Source organism: Drosophila ficusphila, unplaced genomic scaffold (assembly GCF_018152265.1).
Source record: "Drosophila ficusphila isolate 14025-0441.05 unplaced genomic scaffold, ASM1815226v1 contig_198, whole genome shotgun sequence".
NCBI classification, from domain to species: Eukaryota; Metazoa; Arthropoda; class Insecta; order Diptera; family Drosophilidae; genus Drosophila; species Drosophila ficusphila.
In genome coordinates, this window is record NW_025064092.1 from 613060 (window position 1) to 626790 (window position 13731).

The window sequence follows — 13731 nt, forward strand, 5'->3', positions numbered from 1 at the left end:
CAATTGCACAATTCCCCCGGCGGGAAAAAGGGAACAAAAAACGAAAATCTGAGTTGCCTTGGCAATAGAAGAATAGTAAGTTCTCTATGTTCCTGTTTTACAAATAGAAGAAAGAAGAATTGTAGTAACAAGAACATTTTTAATCAAGTATTAGAAATAACAATAATGAGGGAAATTCTCTCATTTAAATTTACTAATAAAAAAAAGAATACTTATTTAATACAACTTTACTAGTTTAGCTTACCAATATTTTATTAGAAAATATATACATATTTAAATTTATTATAATCTAATTTTTTCCTGTTGGCAGAGCATTATTAAGTTAATAGAGCAGTTAAAGGGTTATGTGGAAGCTGGTCTTACACAGTCTAAAATGAAAAAGGACATCAAGAAATTAAGAGAAAACCTAAAATACATACGCTTGGAGCTATTTTCAACCACACTTAGTTTTCCCATGAAAATGGACGAGTGGTCTCATGAAACGGCAAATTATATCATTAAAACTTTAGCGAGTACAACACGAAGTTGAGCTAACTCTGAAAAATGCTGGCTATTTTCCAAACAAAAATGCTTACTAAATTTTAGAAGGACACTCAGAGGTTGTCAACTCATTGGGCATTTCATTTGCGGATTCATTCACAAAAGCAAAGCTGCACTTTTAGCGAACTTGCAACTGGGAGGCCGTAGAGGTGAAAACTGGACTCGAGTTTTCCGGGAAGCGGGGTTAGGCACCCGAGAAACAGAAACCATAAGCATGTCGGCCGTTTGGGCCAAACTTTGCCGAAAATTTTGAGCGCGTCAAACGAATTTCCAGATAGGTTCAGTAAAGTGCGTTTCCTGAAAGAGAACATGATGTAAGATAAAAGATAAAGACACAAATCATGCATAAGTTGGAACAATACTATGTGATTTATTTAAAATATAAAGAAATTTATAAGCATAATAATAAAAATAAAACTTTTGTAAAGGAAACTCTGAAATTAAGCGATCTTAACTTAGTTAAGTTGGGATAATAGTATATGATTTGTTTACAATGAAAATACATTTTATAATTAACTTTTAATTATTTGAAGCGAGGACCTATTTTACCAATAATTATAAAAATTATGCAAGCAATAAGGAAATCTTATTTAAATCCTTATAAATCCCTTTTTATATTAAATGACATTCGCTTTACAGATAGGTTAAGAAGGTTTTCTATTTATAAGTAGATGCGGCATACACTTGTGTAACGCACTGTATGTGCTGTCCTTCAGGGCCTCAGAGCGAGATTTACAGATAGAGACACGTACTTGTGTGTTTGTATCAAAGGGACTCACAAAGATACAGAAACAGACACAGATACAGATACGGATACGGATACATGTGGATCCGCAGACATTTGCATGGAGTGCGGCAGGATCAGGGTCAGGGACATTTGGAAATGGCGTCAAGTGGATGCAGATTCCGTCTGATAGCCTCTGGCTTAAATCAACTTTCAGGAATGGAGTGGAGAGAATAGTTTTCCGGCAAGCGGACTCAGCCAGCCAGCGAATACGGAGAAATATGGCCAAGATGCCCGTCCGATTTATTCTGCCTTTCCGAGGGGGTGTTTCCAATAAAGAGGTAAAAAGTAAAAGTAGGACAAGATGGAAAGTAAAGGAAAACACTTCCAGGAAAACTACCATTTCGAGTAGTATTATGTGTGTTTTCATCGGTTTTTTATAAGTTAATGGAAAACTTCAAAGAAACCTTCCACTTCAGTTCCGTTTGCAGCCAGAAAATGTTTTTTTTGTACCCACGCAAAAGTTAAAATTTTCAAAACAAATAAAGTACATATTTTCGTATTATTTATTCACCACTTACTTACTAACTAACTTACTAAAGATATGACATTTTTTTGCCATTTCTCAAATATCATATACCTGCTAAATTAAATGAAGCTTTAAAATGAAGTATTATGTTAACAAGCCTAAATGCAGACAAAAAAGGAAGCTGGCCAACTAGAACTTAAGTATACAGAACCACTGAACTTGTTAAAAATCTGTAGTAACTGGATTACAAATAGATTCTTGCTACCAAGTAACTAATTTTTTCAACTTGTTTATTGATGTAGGCATTAATATTATTAGTCTCAACCATCGATATGTCGCTTAAATTTTCATAAGGCTTTTAATCGAATGCTCTTACGCGAAGTTCTTATTAAATGATGAAACCCTCCGTAAGGTAATAAAAATGAATGCCTTAAATTACCAAGAAGCCTTCTTAGGAGTGTGAAAAAAGTTCTCCTATCCCTGTTGTCTGCTGACCTTGGGATCCCCATGCGTTCACCTTTAACCGAAGCCGAATCAATCAATCGTAATTGATAGCTGAACTTTTCACGAGGCGCAACAATCGCCTTAAAGCAGTTTTCGGCACTTGTATGCGTATGCGTGTGTGTGTGGGTGACGAGGTGTGTATGTGTGAATATTATTGAAATTATTTAATAACATAAACACGCAAACTTTGGCGACAAATAAAGGGCAGAAAAAGCTGGCAGTGCGACCCTTTGGAGGCAACAAAAACAACTCCCGAAAAACGTGACAAAGCCCGGCACACCTACAACAACAGCAGCAACAACAGCACCAACACACATGAATATTTCATATGCCATCCGGAAGGGTGTTGTCATATTCATATACGATACACACACACACAGATACAGATACACATACGCGTGCATACATGAAGGAGGCAGCAACAAAAACGGGGCCAAAAGCAAACAATTTCACTTAGTTGGGGCTAATAAATGTCAACGATAATGTTGGACATTATTTTTTCTTCTCCGTTTTTTTTTCGCTGCTATCGCTCTGCTTCTTCTACGGGACACCCACACCATTGCAGTAGAAGTATGCAAAAGGTGTACGAACCTGGGACTACAGGGTATTCCAGAAGCTGCTTATATTAAAAACCAGTCAAGAGAATGAGAGATGTGAAAGGAAAACCAACAACTGGAATGCGATTTTATTTGTTAAATCTTTTTAGTCCTACAAATTTACTTTAACAAATTCAAAAAAATTCCTCACAATTTTGTTAAAAAAATATATTATTGTGAAAATATAGCAACATTTGTAGATAATAAAAAAACAAATGTTAAGACATTTTAAGAATTTTTTTGTATTTATTTTTTATATATTTTGTTTATTGTTATGAAATATTTTGAACTTTCTGAAACCGGAATATTTAGGATGTATGTATTAACAATTACTAAGAGCCGAAAGCAATCGAAATCCGTGTACAGGATATCCTTGGACAGGATCATCATCGTGCACTTATCCCTTCCATCCGATGAACAGCGGCTCCTGGCGACCTTGTCATAGTTTCGTTTCTTGTTGCGTCCTGTCAACATTTCCGCCTGGCAAATGAATTTCTCTCGAAGATTACCCCCCTCTAACCCCCATTCTCACTTTCCTTCCCCGTTATCCTTCAAGCGGAGGAGAGGGGTTGGGGAGTTGAACGGGTGAGGGCAGCTCTAATTAAATTAATTACAGTTGTCAGAGGCAGGCGCAGATAACACATATGGAACACGGCGGGTCGCAATAAACTTATGCCGGCACATCGTCAAAATCCAAGGAGAAGGAGGAGGGGAAGGAGTCCTGCCCAAGGAACGGAGGTGCGGAGTATCCTCGCCGCCTAGTTTATGACAGGCGGGCGGTCTTCTTTTGGCAAGCCAGTTGGCTTAGCTGGGAAACTCATCAATCTAATCCCCGGTTATTTCCGTGACATCTTCTTTGTCATCGCCAGGACGACGTCGTCGTCGTCGTCGGCAAGGATGAGTACGCAGTAAGCAGTTCGCAGTTCGCAGGACACAGGACATGGCTCTTAAAGGCGCAAAATGGGCTGCCGTAATAAAGGACAATTTCATTTACATTTTAGTTTACGTCTTCGTCCTGCTTGGTCCTTTTCCGGGTTTATGTTACCACCTTGTAATGCCATAAAAAAGCCTTCACCCCCCATCCGAAATACACTTGCCTTTCGGCCGGCAGGACATCGAGAAGGACCATCCTTCTGATGGCAGGACATTGATTCCACTTGCTCTGCCAGTTGTTTGGGGGCGTGTTCTGACTTTAAGTCAATCTCCTCGATTGTTATGGCCCGGTTAAGGGCAGTTGGGCGGGCCATGACTCTGTAGTATTTGGCCAGCAGAGGATGAAGCCTTCACAGAAGGGTTTTCCTACACATATGAAGTATTTTTGGCATTTAAACTACTTCGAAGTTTCTAAGCAAAAGAAATGCTTTTTTGCTTAAGTACATTAAATTTATGATTATTCGTAGGACCATTGATAAAAGAATTTCCCTACTGACAACGGATTTTCAATTATCACACTTTTCCAACTGTCCCATTCAATATTCATAAAGTTTAGCTGTAATATATATTACAACATTTATAAATTATTTATTGGACTCCCCACTTCTTTTATAGTTTAAAGTAATGCATCTCACAAAATATTCAACACATAATATTATTTTAAACAGCGTCTCCATATTAATTATTAGCTTTCATACAATTTTAATTTGAGTAGCACTCGATTTAAAACCGACTTATGGTACAACAACTCGTTTTTCAGGTTTTCTTTCAGATCTTCCTGTTCAAGACATTTGTTACTTTGCAATTCACACCCAATACAACCAAACAACCTTCGCCAAACGGCTGCAATCAATCGGAGTTTGCCGAACAAATGAATTGAGTCGGTTAATTAACATGCCTGATTGGCCAACAAGCACTTGGCCGAGATGCAAATCGGCATGTGATTGGTTTAGGCCCGATTCGAGGGCAAACAAATAATTCGCCAAGATTTGCATCTTCAGCAGTTCGCACTCCGTTTCCGGGTAATTTTTATTCCGCTTTTGGGTTCGATTTAAGACGGGGATTCGTTCTTCTCTCCGTTTTGTTTTCGCCAACCGCAGCCGCAGTGTTCATTTATTTATCGATATCGATGGGGAAAATGGTCTCCAGGTTGGCACGTGATGGCGTTTCCCTCCCTTTTCCGCCCCGCCCCCCATTGTCCAACCCCCTCCTCCACCTCCTCGCTTTCCTTCTGACCCGACACTAAATTATCGTTTTCAATGCTTTGCTTGAGCTGCCATTTGCTGATTGCCACCGCTCCGCAGAAATGGACAGACGTACGGATGTCCCTACAATAAATACGTTGCTGGTCAAAATAATATGATTTTTATTCATTAGAACAAGTATCTTCACTAGAACATTGGTAAAATAAATTTTGTGCTTTAGCAACTCAATTACCACAGTGTTATTTGTAAGTTATTTTCATAAGTATTTGATCTATAACAAAATAACCAATACGTATGAACATAACGTCTAAATAATGATATTTAAATAAGGTTGTAAATCTCACCCATTCATATTTTTTTCTTTAATAATTTAGTAGAATAAAACTTAAAAAAATACGCAACTTAAACATAGTAATAATTCCCTTTAATTGGCATTATTATTTTACATTTTATTATTTAAGAGGGGTTTTCACCCAAAATTCCAATTTATTTCCAATTTTCTGAACCTACACGTAATGTTGGTTTGGTTTTTGGGGTCGTGGCATATAAATTGCCGCTCTTTTAACTTTGGCTCAGATTTGGATTTCAATTCAATTGCATCGAGTGTCGTTGGTGTGCGTGTGTGTGGCATGTGCTTGTAATCCTGTCGAGGATTAGGCCTAAGCTTTAACCAAGCCCCGACTGCCCCGACTGCCACGCCCCCCGATGTCCATTTGCCCCAGTCGTTGACTTTTTACTGTCTACATGTGGGCACCTAATTGATGCAATGCATTTGATCCGCCGCTCCTGACATAACTTTGCTTTTAAGCCCCACTCAATGCCGCAAAAAAAGGGGAACGAATCCGGGCAAAGAAAGTGAGTGAAGGCGAAGAGTGGGCGAGAGAAGAACTTAAAAGGCCTGGAAAAGGACGCAGACACAGGACCTGTAGGCTTAAGAATGATTCCACGCTGGGCTTTGAGTAGAGGACAACTAAAAGCCTCGTTTAAATCATTTGAAATTGGGGGGTCAATGTCATTATTATGTTTTATTTTAAATTGGATTTTTTTATAAATAAATCATATAAATAAATAAATAAGGTATAAATATTACAATAAGGTAGGTATAAATATTGTATTCTATTCTATAAGTTAGTTTTGTTTAAAAAAAAGAAAGGAACCTAGCTTAGGCAAGCCAAAGCTTATATACCCTTGGAGTCATCAGAAATATTTTACTCCAACATCGAAGTAATGGCGATTTTTCCACTTATTTATCCATATTTTCAACGCTTGCTCCTATGACACCTATATGGTATAGGCGCCTGATTTTCATGAAATTTAATTTCATTATTCATTTGATTTACTTTCAGAGGCATGTCGCTTCAAAATATGAATAAAATTAGAAAAATTATGGGCTTAGGAGTATCGAATTTTGCTAAATTTTCAGTAAACCCATTTTTTGGAAATTTGGAAAGGGGTTGTATCATTAAAATTTAGTAGTGATCACATTCCGCAGGCTAAATTGGAAATATTTTCAATTTAAGACACGAGGCGAACATAAACGCGTGGTGGATATCGAACTTAGTAAACTCTAATCTACCAGTTCTGATCTACTGCGGATGAAATTTTTTGTTCAACTCAATGGTAGTTTAATAACTCGATGGTCAAAAAACCAGGCTCGTGACATAAAAAACAATGACGTTATATTTTTTTTGCATTATTAATATATATATTTTTTCCATGTTTCCTATTGCAGCTATATGCTATGGTTATCCGATTATGTTAAAATTTAATTCAAAATTCGATAGTCGGTTGAAAAGACCATCTGGAATAAATCAAGTCGTTATGACCAAAAACAACGGCGTTTAAATTTTTTTCAATCTTTCATATGGAAGCTATCCGATACAGTTGGCCGATCCGGTCCGTCCAACTTATACAAAAAAAAAAAAAATCATTTATATTAATTTTGTGATTATTTTTAATATTAAATGCTATTTAATTTTGGTTGTTATGCATTATCCAGAAGAGCAGTTTTGATTTGATTTAAGCACAAGTTTAGTGACTGTGCAATGCTTGTTGATGGATTTGTATCTTAACACCGAATGGCATCTATTGGCTTGCTAACTGAAAATTGTTTAGAGCAGCTGCATCTTCTTTAAAGGGCGCCGGCACTTAATCTTGATTTATGTGGCCGCCAGAGCAGACAACGAATCTATTACGCATACGCCCCATTTGCTCTCGCAAAGCCGCAATAAATGAGCGGAGTAAGCGGGAATGGCCAACTGCAACCGCTGAAACTGCAGCTGTTTATGGACTCATCACCCGCAGAAGGGTCAAGGGTCAGGCCCCAGCTGATAATACCACAGTCAAAATATATTATTCGATCTGCAGTGGGCGAATTCAATTGGAATATAAATCTTTGGGTAAAATAATCTGTCGCAGAATTGGTTGCATACAATTTGTTGCAGAGAAATAATTTACTTGTTCTTCTAAAAAAAAAGTAGCAAAATAGCAAGCTTGTTTTTTAAGCGTATATGTATTATTTCAGACTTATTAAAGAAAAAATAAAAGAATTTTTTAAACAAATGAAAATGGTTATACAAAGTTGTTATCCAAGTTTCAAATTGGGAAATCAGAGCTTCAGCATTTGAGAAATGCTTCAGTAGTTGCAGATAAAATTTGTTTTGAGCACATTCTTATTTTTTTAATTGCTGGAATAAATACATTGTAATAATGGAATGTGAAATCGTTTCAGTAGCCATTTGTGTGAGGAGGCAACGCAGTTAAATAGACAATGGAGTCGGTGGCCATCGCAATGGGAGGACTGTCAAATGCCGAAAGCTGAATGCTAAATGCTGAATCGGAACCGGAACTGTCACTCATTGTTATCGTCCTTAATCGTCCTCGCAGTCCTTGCCCGTAATTTCGCCAGCTGCACCTCTAATTACGACACATTATCCTCGAAGCCAGGACCACCGACCAATGTCCACTCCAGCCAGGCCAGCATAAATATACGAGTATATGGTACACCTTTATTCCGACATATGGGCCTCCGTGCGAAGGTGTGTAATTTATGCGCATATGTTAAATGTTAGAGCCACACTCATAACTCACACAAAAATATGTAATCAAAAACATTAGGGCCGCATAATGGCTTCAAGCGAAGAAGCTAGAGAAATGTGTCCGAATAGATGGCAGGCGATAAGCTGGAGCTTAAAAGAGGAATGGTTGGATATCATTGGAATACTTTTATAATATCACCAGAAAATACAATGCTATGAATACAGAAAAAATTCTGTAGTTGCCTGAACATTTTAAGAGAGTTCCTAAAACAATTTATTTAATCACAGAACTCGTTAATAAAAAAAATTAAAAATTAAACTATAAAAATCAGTATAATAATAATAAAATATAATGTGTTTAAATACCGAGAGCGAAACTTTTTGTGGCAGTAAAAACAGGTATAAAGAAATTGTATGAAAAATTGGTAATTAATTTCTGTTCGTTTTATGCAAGTTTTAATTGAATGAGGCCTATTATGTTTTAATGAGTTTTTAACGCTTGTTCGGGAATAATTGAAATCTGTGAACTTCAAGAGAAAGGATTTCAGCATGAGTTGGTGATTTTTAAAGCATCATAATATGGATTTTCTTTCATTAACTCATGCTGTTCAGTTAAATTAATTTTTATAGAAATATAATAATAAATATTGTGTGGTAGTTGTTTGGCTTAAAAACTTGTCGTGCTGTACGTTTTTTATGGAAGATTTTTGCTTAAAGGAGAGTTTCCCCCAAAAGGTCACAGGGTGGTGGTGGCACTTCGAGTGCACTTCCATGCTATTGCACATGTCAAACGACTCGAGAAGGATGATGATGTCAGGGAAATTCGCCCCACGCATAAACTAATTTGCAATAAATATCAAATTTAGAAACCAAAGGTCGAGCAACATTGTTTCACTTGCTCTCTCCCCACGGATTTTATGGCATTTGCCTTTCGGGCAATAAAAACAAAATAAGCAGCGAGTGGCTAACAATTTACCCACCCACTTTTCTCCACACACACACACACCCACACCCACTCGCACACACACATGGGTTTTAATAATCATAAAAAGCAGAACAGCGAAAAAAGGAGCGTAAAGAACAAAAGGAAAGTAAATTAGAAGGGCAAAGAAAAAAGAAAGGGGGTGGGGAAAAGAAAGCTGGAGGTGGCAACATTCCGGCAGCAGACAATAGACAAAGTTGAAATGCAATTGAAAAGTTGGCGAGAAGCGAGAAGAAAGTCCAGGGGAAAGGTGAAAGGTGGATGGGTTCGTGTTCCGAAGCAGCCACAAGAAATGTCATAAATGTTGATTCAGTGTCCTGCGTGACTGCTAATGTGCGAAAGTGCACTCCGAAAAAACATTGAGTGCAACACTAAATAATATAAAAAGTATGGATTGATTGTTAGGAGAAAAGTAAATAATTCAAATAATGATGTAGATACCTTAAAAACATTGTACACAATGTAAAAATTAATAATGGAATTCAACCAGTGATAAGCTCACTACTTGCTATTGACAGTCTGTAAATATTTCTTAAAACTTTTCCATTTATTATATATTAATTATATTTTTGGGTATACATTTCTATTACCCACAAACTTAAACCAAAAGCTTACAAAAAATTAACAATTCTCTTTGCTTCTGTGTGTGTGTGCGTGTCTGTGGCTGTGTGCGTGTGTGTGTGGGTAGAAAGTCCCTCGAAATTCATATGTAAAACTTTATTGAGGGCAGGACGAAAGGGTGGAATATTTGGATAAGGACGCGGGGCGGTCCTGCAACTGCAAAGCTAACAAATTAGCAGCTGGAATAAAGGAGGGGGCGTGGCTGTGGGTGGCGGGGAGTGAAAGGGAGTGAAAGGGAAAGGGGGAGGTGTGTAGAAAGTTTTCTGCAACCGGACAAGTTTAACAAAAGTCTTAACATATTTTCGTAATCCAAAAGTTTACTACAAATGCGACTTAATTGTTGGTGAGCGTTGCCATCTTCCGCCAAAGCTTTTCCCACCTCCTTTCCTTTTACCACTTTTCCCCGTTTTTCCCCTATTTTCTTCGCTTTTCTCCGCTTTTCTCCCCGCAAACAAAAGTCGGCGGAATGCCAAGGAGAAAACCCAAAAGGAATTTGCTGTTGATGATGTTTTGCGCGCTTTTTATTAAGTGATTAAAACAGAAAGCAGAATAAAAAAAGCAACTCGAAAAAGAAAGTTGGCACTAAGCTGCCAAATGAGAAGAAGAAAGGGAAAGTTGTCAACTTGATGAGAGATTCCCGAGAGATTGGAAATTCTCCGGACGCTAAGTAGGAAAATTAATACTTTCTCGAGAAAAGAACGACATTCTGTTGGTTGTGTTTCGTAATTAAAACTAGTTGGATAAATTGGTTGAAATGCGAATTTGTAATGGAGATAACACTTAAATAGAAAACTGCACTTGTAAATTTATTGTTTAGGTAATCCTCTGTAAACAAAATTACAGTTTCATAATTGGATGATTTTATAATGGCTTCAATTGGAAAGAGGCTCCAGCTCAGTGATTTTAATAAATCCCGAGTGGCAATGAAAATCGAATTAAAAGTAAATGGGGTGTATTCAGTTGAAAAGTCGATTAAATGAGCGCAGATTAACTTGACTGCAATTTTCCTTTAGTTTTTCAATCGTTGAGTCCAATTAATATGAGGAGATCCTCCAAGATGCTCAACCACTAAAGCTCTTCGTTCGCCACAAATCGGAGCGTATTCCATACTTCCATCGGTAATTAGAGTTCACAATGAGAGTTAATTGCGAGGTGGCTCTGCCATCAAGAATGGGCATTGAGCATGTGTCGAGTACCAATTAAAAGGCTGCTTTTCCTGTCACACACTCGGATTCCTGGACACCAGGACAATGGAATCTCGAGCTCTCGGTCAGCTCCTTTTCATCCTTTCTCTGCCCTCCACTTTCCCATTTCCCATTTCCACTTTCCCATTTCCACTTTCCGCCTTCAGTCTTCAGACTTTAGCCTTCCACAAAGTCCGAGAGTGCTCGATTACAGCTCTGGTTTTTCGGTTTTCGGTTACTGCCTTTCAATTTGGACAACTTGGGGCTTGGGCTGACTTGGTCTTAAGTTGACTCCGGATCGGAATGGGAATAGGAATAGGAATCGGGATGTGAGTGGTTTGCTCAGCCTCGCCGGAATCAATAAGTGTGTGTGACATTTGTGTCACATTTATGTCGAATTCTGAGGCATTAATGTGTCCTGCTTTATGGCTTGGTCATAGTTCGTGTCCGTATCCCAGTTCGAATCCCAGTTCCAGTTTGGGTTTGGGTTTGGGTTTGGGTTTGGTGCCTTGTTTGTGCCCCTGCCACCGGGATGTCCGTTGTGTCTTTCGTTATGTCCGTATTTATTACGGCGACTCAACTGCTGACGCCCAAGTGCTGATGTCTAAAAAGGGGCAGACTACACTGCGAAAAAAAGGGGCTAACCGATTGGGGATTACGAGTCTTTATTGCAAGGTAATGGGCACTTTTATAAGCCCTTATAATATATATTTATAATTTTGTTGTTGGTTAAAGAACATTAATTCGCTTAAGTTGCGGATTTTCACAATTTGTAGTATTAATACAAAAAGAGTTTAAATAGTATACAAATTTAAAAAATTCATTTATTTTCAATTAAATATTTAATTGATTTTTAAAAGAAACAATTTACAGCTAATAGGTTTTTAACATTTAACATAAACAATAATAAAGGTCAATAAATATATAGAAATTATTATACAGGTATTTATGATATAAAAACGTACTTTTAATATATCTGCATAGTGTTGTTTTACTACAATTTTATGGTAATAACCTATAAAATTACCTAGTTGTATTTATTTTATATGAGACTTTGGAGCTCTTTCATATTATCAATAGCTGTGAGTAATGGTTATGGCATTATTGCACTAACTTTACTCGCTACTCATTTTTTCTCTGTGTGTCCGGCGATAGAGGCATTTTCATCTGTCTCCGGCTTTGATTTTCCGCCCACCAGAGGCACACGGAATGAAGACATAAAAACTTATGAAATCTTTTCCTGGCAACTGTCACCGATTGCGATTATACTGGCCGATATTGGGGGGCTTGTTAATAAATAGTTGGACAGGATACGGGACTTAATGCGAGTCCTTGATGGCTTTTATCGATTGATTGCGGACATGGAAAGGCATGAATATTCCGCTGCAAAAACATTCCGACCGCACTTACGTCTGGCCAAATGGTTTTATGCACCTTCTGCCCCTCAAGGTATGCAGATCCTTCGAAGGGAGACGCACCTGGGTCAGGATTCAGATGCAGATGCAGATGCAGATGCAGATTCAGATGCGGACTCAGCCTCCGATTCGGATTGGGTCCTTCCATTGGTCTGGCCATCTTGGTGGAACGGCAATCCACTTTAATCGCCGTCAATGTCTGTGCCAACAGTTTGGATAATCCCGTAAATATTTATGCGCTGTCTGGCCCAAAAGCAAATGGCTGGATGGCTGGATGTCTGGATGGCTGGATGGCTGGATGGCTGGATGGCAGGATAACTGGGTAACTGGAGAACAGCAGCTGATGACAACAAAGGCATAAATGCTTTTGCTGTTAACTCAACTCGAAAACTCGTCCATAGCCCCCGACAATCGATGTGTATTTTCAAGTGGGAGCTGAACTTAATGCCGATGTCGTGCTAACTTCCTTGTAATCTGCCGATAACTTGAGACGGTTTCTCAGCTCTCACAAGAGCTTGATATGGATTAACGGGTTACATATGTACGAGTATTAGCTGGATGCGATTGAGGGAGCGACTTTATCTCTGTTACTTGCCAAGCAATTGTGGCTGAAAGAATGCAAATTATTCTCTGTGTACTTAGCATAAAGAATAATAGCTTTACAAGTGCTTAGATTGTTGAATGTCAATTTAAAAGGTGGTATTAATTGGTAATATATTATATATATAGTTGTCTTCAGATTAAACTAAATATAAAATTTCAACAAGTACGTCAAACCTCGTTATATCTTTGTAGTTTGTTACTCCCTTTCTTCATTTATTTCGGTCCAATCTGCTTATTAACATTTGTTTATTTAATATTTTTCCAGGCATGTTCATCACTCGTTCCATATTGTTTTGGCAATCCAAGAGCATCCGGGGACCTGAGTTCCGCCAGCACATGCTGAATTGCGAACGTGGCTAAAAGACAGGAAAAGGCGGAGAGCGAGCGTTTTGGCGCCGTCACGATTCCGGCCAACTCCTTTTGGTCGGCAAGGGGAAAGCAGGAAAACAGAGGCCAACTATCCAACTGGCCAACTGGCCAAGTAGCAAACGGGCCAACGGACCAACGGGCCAACGGACCAACGGGCCAACGGACATTGGTCAAATGTGGTTTGGTCCACGTACGTGTGCGGCTGGCCATTTGGTTTGGCTTGGAATGGTATTTTTGTGGACAGAACGGCTGCGTCGCCGTCGTTTTGGCATTGAAACATGAAACAAATTGAAAAGTTGCGTTTCGTTCGCCGCAAATTGCAGCCAGCGATGTCCTTAAAGGTCCTTAATGGAACACGAAGGCGATACTCGCAATGGAACGGAACGGGCAATTATGCCACGTCCCACACTCTCACGCTCCTGTCAATAACTTCATTTCCGGTACAACGTGATTTAATTAACGATGACCATGCACCATGTACCATATAC